We start from the raw sequence: 11,426 nt of genomic DNA, 5'->3' as shown, positions 1-11,426 counted from the left end.
ATAAAGCAGTTTCAAGTTCTATCTCTATGGTTTGTTTGCTGTTGATGTAGCCCTAAGCAGAGACTGGCGAGAATCACTTTCATGGAAAAGGCTTGCCAAGCTTCCAAAAAACTACGAGTTGCCTGACATCTCAGCAAACACTTTTTCACCCAATCTTGATGATACTTTCAGGTAATGATCAGTACACCAATCCCACTTGGCTCGCCAAATTTCGTTCTTCAAGGTTAAACCATTTGTTTGCAGTAACCGTTTTCATTTTGAGGTTTCACTCTGTTTTCTCCTATAGGGATACATGTATTTGGAACTCTAAATCAAACACGGATTGTGCTAGCTCTTTGAGACTTGACACAATAAAGGAGTTTCAAGTTCTATCTCTATGGTTTGTTTGCTGTTGATGTAGCCCTAAGGAGAGACTGGCGAGAATCACTTTCAGGAAAAGGGTCTGCCAAGCTTCCAAAAAACTACGAGTTGCCTGAAATCTCAGCAAACACTTTTTCACCCAATCTTGATGATACTGTCAGGTAATGATCAGTACACCAATCCCACTTGGCTCGCCAAATTGCGTTCTTCTAGGTTAAACCGTTCGTTTGCAGTAACCGTTTTCATTTTGAGGTTTCACTATATTTTGTTTCATAGGGATACATGTATTTGGAACTCTAAATCAATCACGGTTTGTGCTCGCTCTTTGAAACTTGACACAATAAAGCAGTTTCAAGTTCTATCTCTATGGTTTGTTTGCTGTTGATGTAGGCCTAAGAAGAGACTGGCGAGGATGACTTTAATGGAAAGGGGTTGCCAAGCATCAAAAAAACTACGAGTTGCCTGAAATCTCAGCAAACACTTTTTCACCCAATCTTGATGATACTTTCATGTAATGATCAGTACACCAATCCCACTTGGCTCGCCAAATTTCGTTCTTCTAGATTAAACCGTTAGTTTGCAGTAACCGTTTTCATTTTGAGGTTTCAGTCTGTTTTCTCCTATAGGGACACAAGTATTTGGAACTCTAAATCAAACGCGGTTTTTGCTAGCTCTTTGAAACTTGACACAATAAAGCAGTTTCAAGTTCTGTCTCTATGGTTTGTTTGCTGTTGATGTAGCCCTAAGCAGAGACTGGCGAGAATCACTTTCATGGAAAGGGCCTGCCAAGCTTCCAAAAAACTCCGAGTTGCCTGAAATCTCAGCAAACACTTTTTCACCCAATCTTCATTATACTTTCAGGTAATGATCAGTACACCAATCCCACTTGGCTTGCCAAATTTCGTTCTTCTAGGTTAAACCGTTTGTTTCCAGTAACCGTTTTCATTTTGAGGTTTCACTCTACTTTCTCCTATAGGGATACATGTATTTGGAACTCTAAATCAAACACGGTTTGTGCTAGCTCTTTGAAACTTGACACAATAAAGCAGTTTCAAGTTCTGTCTCTATGGTTTGTTTGCTGTTGATGTAGCCCTAAGCAGAGACTGGTGAGAATCACTTTCATGGAAAAGGCTTGCCAAGCTTCCAAAAAACTACGAGTTGCCTGACATCTCAGCAAACACTTTTTCACCCAATCTTGATGATACTGTCAGGTAATGATCAGTAAACCAATCCCACATGGCTCGCCAAATTGCGTTCTTCTAGGTTAAACCATTCGTTTGCAGTAACCGTTTTCATTTTGAGGTTTCACTATATTTTCTTTCATAGGGATACATGTATTTGGAACTCTAAATCAATCACGGTTTGTGCTAGCTCTTTGAAACTTGACACAATAAAGCAGTTTCAAGTTCTATCTCTATGGTTTGTTTGCTGTTGATATAGCCCCAAGCAGAGACTGACGAAAATCACTTTCATTGAAAGGGGTTGCCAAGCTTTTAAAAAACGATGAGTTTTCTGAAATCTCAGCAAATATTTTTTCACCCAATCTTGATGATACTTTCAGGCAATGATCACTACACCAATCTCACTTTGCTCACCAAATTTCGTTCTTCTAGGTTAAACTGTTCGTTTGTAGTAACCATTTTCATTTTTAGGTTTCACTCTCTTTTCTCCTATATGGATACATTGCGTTGGAACTCTAAATCAGACACGGTTTGTGCTTCTTCTTTGAAACTTGGCATAACAAAGTAGTTCCAAGTTCTATCTCTATGGTTGATTAACACTGATGTATCCTCATGCATAAACTGACGAAAATCACTTACATTGAAAGGGGTTGCCAAGCTTTCAGAAAACTACGAGTTTCCTGAAATCTCAGCAAACATTTTTTTCACCCAATATTGATGATACTTTCAGGTAATGATGAGTCCACCAGTCCCACATACCTCACCAAATTTCCTTCTTCTAGGTAAAAGGGTTTGTGTGCAGTAACCCTTTTCATTTTTAGGATTCACTCTGTTTTCTCCTATATGGATATTTGCACTTGGAACTCTAAATCAAACACTGTTTGTGCTAGCTCTTTGAAACTTGGCATAATAAAGGAGTTCCGAGTTCTATCTCTTTGATTTGTTTCCTATTGATGTAGCCCCAAGCAGAGACTGAGGAAAATCACTTTCATTGAAAGGGGTTGCCATGCTTCCAAATAACTTCGAGTTTCCTGAAATCTCAGCAAACATATTTTCACCCAATCTTGATGATAATTTCAGGTACTGATCAGTACCCCAGTCCCAGTTAACTCACCAAATTTCGTTCTTCTCGGTATTACCTTTCGTTTGCAGTAACCGTTTACATTTCTGGATTACACTCTATTTTCTCCTTTATGGATACATGCAGTTGGAACTCTAAATAAAACACGGTTTGTTCTAGCTCTTTGAACCTTAGAAGAATAAAGTAGTTCTGAGTTCTATCTCTATGGTTTGTTTCCTATTGATGTAGCCCCAAGCAGAGACTGACGAAAATCACTTTCATTGAAAGAGTTTTCCAAGCTTCAAAAAATCTATAAGTTTTTTAAACTCTAAGCAAACATTTTTTCACCCAATCTTGATGATACTTTCAGGTAATGATCAGTCCTTTAATCCCACTTAGCTCATCAAATTTCGTTTTTCTAGGTAAAAGGGTTCGTGTGCAGTAACCGTTTTCATTTTTAGGTTTCACTCTCTTTTCTCTTATATGGATACATGAACTTGAAACTCTAAATCAAAAACAGTTTGTGCTAGTACTGTGAAACTTGGCACAATAAAGTAGTTCTAAGTTCTGTCTCTGTGCTTTGATTCCTATTGATGTAGCCCCAAGCAGAGGATGACGAAAATCACTTACGTTAAAAGGGGTTGCCAAGCTTCCAAGAAAACTACCAGTTTCCTGAAATCTCAGCAAACATGTTTTCACCCAATCTTGATGATACTTTCAGGTTATGATCAGTCCACCAATCCCACTTACCTCACCAAATTTCATTTTTCAATGTAAAAGCTCTTTGAAAGTAGGCACAGTAAAGTAGTTCCAATTTCTGTCTCTCTGATTTGATTCCTATTGATGTAGCCCCAAGCAGAGACTGAGGAACATCACTTTCATTGAAAGGGGTTGCCAAGCTTCCAAAAAACGACCAGTTTACTGAAATCTCAGCAAACATTTTTTGAACCAATCTTGATGATACTTTCAGGTAATGATCAGTACACAAATCCCACATGGCTCACTAAATTCCGTTCTTCTAGGTTAAACAGTTGGTTTGCAGTAACCGTTTTCATTTTTAAGTTTCACTCTGTTTTCTCTAATATAGATACATGTAGTTTAAACTCTAAATCAAACACGGTTTGTGCTAGCTCTTTGAAACTAGGCATAATACATTAGTTCCAAGTTCTATATCTATGCTGATATTTCTATTGATGTAACCCCAAGCAGAGACTGACGAAAATCTCTTTCATTGAAAGGGGTTGCCAAGCTTCCAAAAAACTAGGAGTTTTCTGAAATCTCAGCAAACATTTTTTCAATAATCTTGATGATACATTCAGGTAATGATAAGTCCACAAATCTCACTAACCTCACCCAATTTCATTCTTGTAGGTAAAACCATTCGTTTACAGTAACCGTTTTCATTTTTCGTTTTCACTCTGTTTTCTCCTATATAGATACATGTAGTTGAAGCTCTAAATAAAATATGGTTTGTGCTAGCTCTTTCAAACTTGGCACAATAAAGTAGTTCTGAGTTCTATCTCTATTCGTTGTTTCCTATTGATGTAGCCCCAAGCAGAGACTGACGAAAATCACTTTCATTTAAAGGGGTTTTCAAGCTTCCAAAAAACTACGAGTTTCCTAAAATCTCAGCAAACATTTTTTTTACCCAATCTTGATGATACCTTCAGGTAATGATCTGTCCACCAATCCCCTTGGGCTCAACAAATTTCGTTCTTCTAGGTTAAATTGTTTGTTTCCAGTAACCGTTTTCCTTTTTAGGTTTCACTCTGTTTTCTCCTATATGGATACATATAGTTGGAACTCTAAATGAAACACGGTTTATGCTAGCTCTTTGAACCTTGGCACAATAATGTAGTTACAAGTTCTCTCACTGTAATTTGTTTCCTATTGATGTAGACCCAAGGAGAGACTGACGAAAATCACTTTCATTGAAAGGGGTTGCCAAGGTTCCAAAACCTAGGAGTTTCCTGAAATCTCAGCAAACATTTTTTCACCCAATTCTGATGATACTTTCAGGTAATAATCAGTACACCAGTCTCGCTTGGCTCACCAAATTTCGTTCTTCTAGGTTAAACCGTTCATTTGCAGTAATCGTTTTCATTTTTAGGTTTCACTCTGTTTTCACTTATATAGATACATCTATTAGGAACTCTAAATCAAGCCCGGTTTGTGCTAGCTCTTTGAATCTTGGTACAATGAAGTAGTTTTAAGTTCTGTCTTTATGGTTTGTTTCCCATTGATGTAGCCCAAAGCAGAAACTGAAGAAAATCAGTTTCATTGAAAGGGGTTGCAAAGCTTCCATAAAACTAGGAGTATCCTGAAATCTCAGCAAACATTTTTTCACCTAATCTTGATGATACTTTCAGGTAATGATAAGTACACCAATCTGACTTGGCTCACCAAATTTCGTTCTTCTAGATTAAACCGTTCGTTTGCGGTAACCGTTTTCATTTTTAGGTTTCACTCTGATTTCCCCTATATTGATACCTACATTTGAAAGTCAAAATCAAACACAGTTTCTGCTAGCTCTTTGAAACTTGGCACAATAAAGCAGTTCTGAGTTCTATCTCTATGGTTTATTTTCTATTGATGTACCCCAAGCAGAGACTGACGAAAATCACTCACATTGAAAGGGGTTGCCAAGCTCCCAAAAAACTACATGTTTCCTGAAATCTCAGCAAACATTTTTTTACCCAACCTTAATGATACTTTCAGGTAATGATCAGTACACGAATCCCACTTGGCTCACCAAATTTTGTTCTTCTATGTTAAACCGTTCATTTGCAGTAACCGTTTTCATTTTTACATTTCACACTGATTTCTTCTATATGGATACTTGTTGTTGGAACTCTAAATGACACACGGTTTGTTGTACCTCTTTGAAACTTGGCACAATAAAGTTGTTGCGAGTTCTTTCTCTATGTTTTTTTTTCTATTTATGTAGCCCCAAGAAGAGACTGACGAAAATCATTTTCATTGAAAGAGGTTGCCCAGCTTCCGAAAACTACAAATTTTCTGCAATCTCAGCAAACATTTTTTCACCGAATCTTGATGATACTTTCAGGTAAAGATCAGTCCACCAATTCCACTTGGCTCAGCAAATTTCGTTCTTGTAGTTTAAACCATTCATTTGCAGTAACCATTTTCATTTTTAGGTTTCACTCTGTTTTCTTTTATATGGATACATGCAGTTGGAACTCTAAATCAAACACGGTTTGTATAGGCTCTTGAAATTTGGCACAATAAAGTAGTTCTGAGTTCTTTTTTATTTTTTTTTTATATTGATGTAGCCCCAAGCAGAGACGGTCGAAAATCAGTTTCATTGAAAATGGTTGCCAAGCTTCCAAAAAACTATGAGTTGCCTGAAATCTCAGCAAACATTTTTTTACCGAATCTTAAAGATACTTTCAGGTAATGATCAGTACACCAGTCCCACTTGGCTCACCAAATTTCGTTCTTCTAGGTTAAACTGTTCATTACCATTAACCGTTTTCCTTTTCAGGTTTTACTCTGCTTTCTCCTATATGGATATATGTAGTTGGAACTCTAAATCAAACACGGTTTGTGCTAGCTATTTGAAACTTGGCACAATAAAGTAGTTCCAAGGTCTAACTCTAGGCTTTGAATCCTATTGATGTACCCCATAGCAGAGACTGACGAAAATCACTTTCATTGAAAGGGGTTGCCAAGCTTCCAAATAACTTCAAGTTTCCTGAAATATCAGCAAACATTTTTTCACCCAGTGTTGAAGATACTTTCAGGTACTGATCAGTCCAAAAATCCCACTTGACTCACCAAATATACTTCTTCTAGGTTAATCTGTTCTTTTGCAGTAAACTTTTTTCATTTTTAGGTTCCACTCTGTTTTCTTCTATATGGATACATGTATTTGTAACTCCATATCAAACACGATTTGGGCTAGCTCTTGAAAACTTTGCATAATAAAGTAGTTCCAAATTCTATCTCTATGCTTTGATTCCTATTGATGTAGCCCCAAGCAGAGACTGACGAAAATCACTTTCATTGAAAGTGGTTGCCATGCTTCTAAAAAACTACGAGTTTCCTGAAATATCAGCTAACATTTTTCACCCAATCTTGATGATACTTTCAGGTAATGATCAGTCCAAAAATGCCACTTGACTCACCAAATTTCGTTTTTATAGGTTAAACCGTTCGTTCGCCGTAACCGTTTTCATTTTTAGGTTTCACTCTGTTTTCTCCTATAGGGATACATGTAGTTGGAAGTCTAATCAAACACGGTTTGTGCTAGCTCTTTGAAACTCTGCACAATAAAGTAGTTCAGAGTTCTATCTCTATGGTTTGTTACTTATTGATGTAGCCCCATGCAGACACTGACGAAAATAAATTTCATTGAAATGGGTTTCCAATCTCCCAAACAAGTACGAGTTTCCTGAAATCTCAGCAACAATTTTTTCACCCAATCTTGATGATACTTTCAGGTAATGATTAGTCCACCAATCCCACTGGGCTAACCAAATTACGTTGTTCTAGGTTAGACCATTCGTTTGCAGTAACCGTTTTCATATTTAGTTTTCACTCTGTTTTCTTCTATATGGATACATGCAGTTGGAACTCCAAATCAAACATGGTTTTTGCTAGCGCTTTGAAACCTGGCACAATAAAGTAGTTTTAATTCTGTCTCTATGGTTTGTTTCTTATTGATGTAAACCTCAGCAGAGACTAAGAAAAATTACTTTTATTGAAAGGGGTTGCCAAGCTTCTAAAAAATTACGAATTTCCTGAAATCTCAGAAAACATTTTTTCACCCAATCTTGATGATACTTTCAGGTAATTATCAGTCCACCAATCCCACTTGGCTCACCAAATTTCGTTCTTCTAGGTTAAACTTTTCGTTTGCAGTAACCGTTTTCAATTTTAGGTTTCACTCTGTTTTCTCCCATATGGATACATGTATTTGGAACTCTAAATCAAACACGGTTTGTGTTAGCTCCTTGAAACTTGGCACAATAAAGAAGGAAAAAGTTATTTGTCTATGATTTGTTTCCTATTGATGTAGTCCCAAGCAGAGACTGACAAAAACTACTTTCATTTAAAGGCATTGCCAAGCTTCCAAAAAACTACAAGTTTCCTGAAATCTCAGCAAACATTTTTTCACCCATTATTTATGATACTTTCAGGTAATGATCAGTACACCAATCCCACTTGGCTCACCAAATTTCGTTCTTCTAGGTTAAACCATGTGTTTACAGTAACCGTTTTCAATTTTAGGTTTAACTCTGTTTTCACTTATATGGATACACATATTTGGAACTCTAAATCAAACACGGTTTGTGCTAGCTCTTTGAAACTTGGCATAATAGAGTAGTTCCAAGTTCTATCTCTATGCTTTGATTCCTATTGATGTAGTCCTAAGCAGAGACTGATGAAAATCTCTTACATTGAAAGGGCTTGCCAAGATTCCAAAAAACTACGAGTTTCCTTAAATCTCAGCAAACATTGTTTCAACCAATCTTGATGATACTTACAGGTAATGATCAGTACACCATGCCACTTGGCTCACCAAATTTTGGTCTTCATGGTTAAACCGTTTTTTTCAGTAGCCCTTTTCATTTTTAGGTTTCACTCTGTTTTATTTTATATGAATGCATGTATTTGGAACTCTAAATCAAGCATGGTTTGTGCTAGCTCTTTTAACCTTGGCACAATAAAGTAGTTGCAAGCTCTATCTCTATGGTTTGTTTCCTATTGAAGTAGCTCCAAGCAGAGACTGACGAAAATCACTTTCATTGAAAGGGGTTGCCAAGCTTTTAAAAAACTACGAGTTTCCTAAAATAAAGCAAAATTTTTTTCACACAATCTTGATGATACTTTCAGGTAATGATCACACCACCAATTCCACTTGACTCACCAAATTTCGTTCTTCTAGGTTCAACCGTTCGTTTGCAGTAACCGTTTTCATTTTTAGGTTTTACTAAGATTTCTCCTATATGGATACATGCAGTTGAAACTCTAAATCAAACACGGTTTTGTACTATCTCTTTGAATCTTGGCACAATAAAGTAGTTCTAAGTACTATCTCTATACTTTGGTACCTATTGAATTTGCCCCAAGCAGAGACTGATGAAAATCACTTTCAATGAAAAAGGTTGCCAAGCTTCCAAAAAATTACGAGTTTCCTGAAATCTCAACAAACATTTTTTTCACCCAATTTTGATGATACTTCCAGGTTATGATTAGTACACCAATCCCACTTGGCTCACCAAATTTCGTTCTTCTAGCTTAAACAGTTCGTTTGCAGTAACAGTTTTAATTTTTAGGTTACACTGCGTTTTCACTTATATGTATACATGTAGTTGGAACTCTAAATCAAACACCGTTATTGCTAGTTCTTGAAACTTTCCACAATAAAGTAGTTCCAAGTTCTTTCTATATGGTTTGTTTCCTATTGATGTAGCCCCAAGCAGAGACTGACGAAAATCACTTTGATTGAAAAGGGTTGCCAAACTTCTAAAAAAACTACGTGTTTCCTAAAATCTCAGAAAACATTTTTTCACCCAATCTTGATGATACTTTCAAGTAATGATCAGAACACCAATCCAACTTGGCTCACCAAATTTTGTTCATCTAGGTTAAACCGTTCCTTTGAAGTAACCGTTTTTATTTTTGGGTGTCACTCTATTCTCTCCTTTATGGATACATGCCTTTGGAACTCTAAATAAAAGAATGTTTGTACTAGCTCTTTGAAACGTGGCACAATAAAGTAGTTCTAAGTTCTATCTCTATTGTTTTTTTCTTATTGATATAGCCCCAAGCAGTGACTGACAAAAACCACTTTCATTGAAATAGGTTGCCAATCTCCCAAAAAAACAAACAGTTTCCTGAAATCTCAGCAATCATTTTATCACCCAATGTTGATGATACTTTCAAGTAATGATCAGTATAACAATCCATCTTGGCTCACCAAATTTCGTTCTTCTAGGTTAAACCGTTCGTTTGCAGTAACCGTTTTCATTTTTATGTTTCACTCTGTTTTCTCTTATATGGATACATGCAGTTGGATCTCTAAATAAAAACATGGTTTGTGCTAGCTATTTAAATCTTGGCACAGCAAAGTATTCCGAGTTCTGTCTCTATGCTTTGTTTCCTATAGATATAGCCCCAAGAAGAGACTGAAAAAATTCACTTTCATTGAAAGGTGTTGCCAAGCATCCAAAATCTACGAGTTTCCTGAAAACTCAGCAAACATTTTTTCACCAATCTTGATGATACTTTCAGGTAATGATCAGTACACCAATCCCACTTGGCTCTCCAAATTTTGTTCGTCTAGTTTAAACTGTTCATTTGCAGTAACCGTTTTTATTTTTAGGTTTCACTCTGTTCTCTCATATATAGATACATGCCTTTGGAACTCTAAATCAAACAATGTTTGTGCTAGCTCTTGGAAACTTGACACAATAAAGTAGTTCCGAGTTCTATCTCTATTGTTTTTTTCTTATTGATGTACCCCAAGCAGAGACTGACAAAAAATACTTTCATTGAAAGGGTTTGCCAAGCATCCAAAATCTACGAGTTTCCTTAAATTTCAGCAAAGATTTTTTCACCCAATCTTGATGATACTTTCAGGTAATGACCAGTCCACCAATCCCACTTGGCTCTCCAAATTTCGTTCTTCTATGTTAAACTTTTCGATTGCAGTAACCGTTTTCAATTTTAGGTTTCACTCTGTTTTCTCCCATATGGATACATGTAGTTGGAACTCTAAATCAAGCATGATTTGTGCTAGCTCTTTGAAACTTGGCACAATAAAATAGTTCCGAGTTCTATCTGTATGCTTTGTTTCCTATAGATGTAGCCCCAAGCAGAGAGTGATGAAAATCGCTTTCATTGAAAGGGGTTGAAAAGCTTCCAAAAAACTACGAGTTTCCTTAAATCTAAGCAAATATTTTTTCACCCAATCTTGATTATACTTTCAGGTAACGATCAGTACACCAATCCCACTTGGCTCAACAAATTTTGTTCATCTAGGTTAAACTGTTCTTTTGAAGTAACCGTTTTCATTTTTAGGTTTCACTCTGTTTTTTCCTAGGTGGATACATGCATTTGGAACTCTAAATCAAACATGTTTTGTGCTAGCTCTTTGAAACTCGGCATAGTAAAGTAGTTCCGAATTTTATCTTTATGTTTTGTTTCCTATTGATGTAGCCCCAAGCAGAGACTGACGAAAAATACTTTCATTGAAATGGGTTGCGAAGCATCTAAAATCTATGAGTTTCCTGAAATCTCAGCAATCATTTTTTCACCCAATCTTGATGATATGTCCTTATCATTAGATAAGGAAACCAATCCCACTTGGCTCACCATTTTCATAATTCTAGTTTAAACAGTTCATTTGCAGTAACCGTTTTCATTTTTAGGTTTCACTCTGTTTTCTTTTATATAGATATATGTAGTTGGAACTCTAAATCAGAAACGGTTTGTGATAGCTCTTTGAAATTTGACACAATAAAGTAGTTCCCTTTTCTATCTCTATGCTTTGTTTCCTATAGATGTAGCCCCAAGCAGAGACTGTCGAAAATCACTTATATGGAAAGGGCTTGCCAAGCTTCCAAAAAAACTACGAGTTTCCTGAAATGTCTGAAAGCATTTTTTCACCCAATCTTTACGATACTTTCAGGTAATGATCAGTACACCAATCCATTTTTGCTCACCAAATTTTGTTCTTCTAGGTTAAACCGTTCATTTGATGTAACCATTTTCATTTTTTTGGTTTCACTCTGTTTTCTCCTACATGGATACATATAGTTGGAACTCTAAATCAAACACGGTTTGTGCTACCTCTT

Source organism: Ictidomys tridecemlineatus, chromosome 15 (genome assembly GCF_052094955.1).
Source record: "Ictidomys tridecemlineatus isolate mIctTri1 chromosome 15, mIctTri1.hap1, whole genome shotgun sequence".
Lineage (NCBI taxonomy): Eukaryota > Metazoa > Chordata > Mammalia > Rodentia > Sciuridae > Ictidomys > Ictidomys tridecemlineatus.
This window is presented reverse-complemented; position numbering follows the sequence as displayed.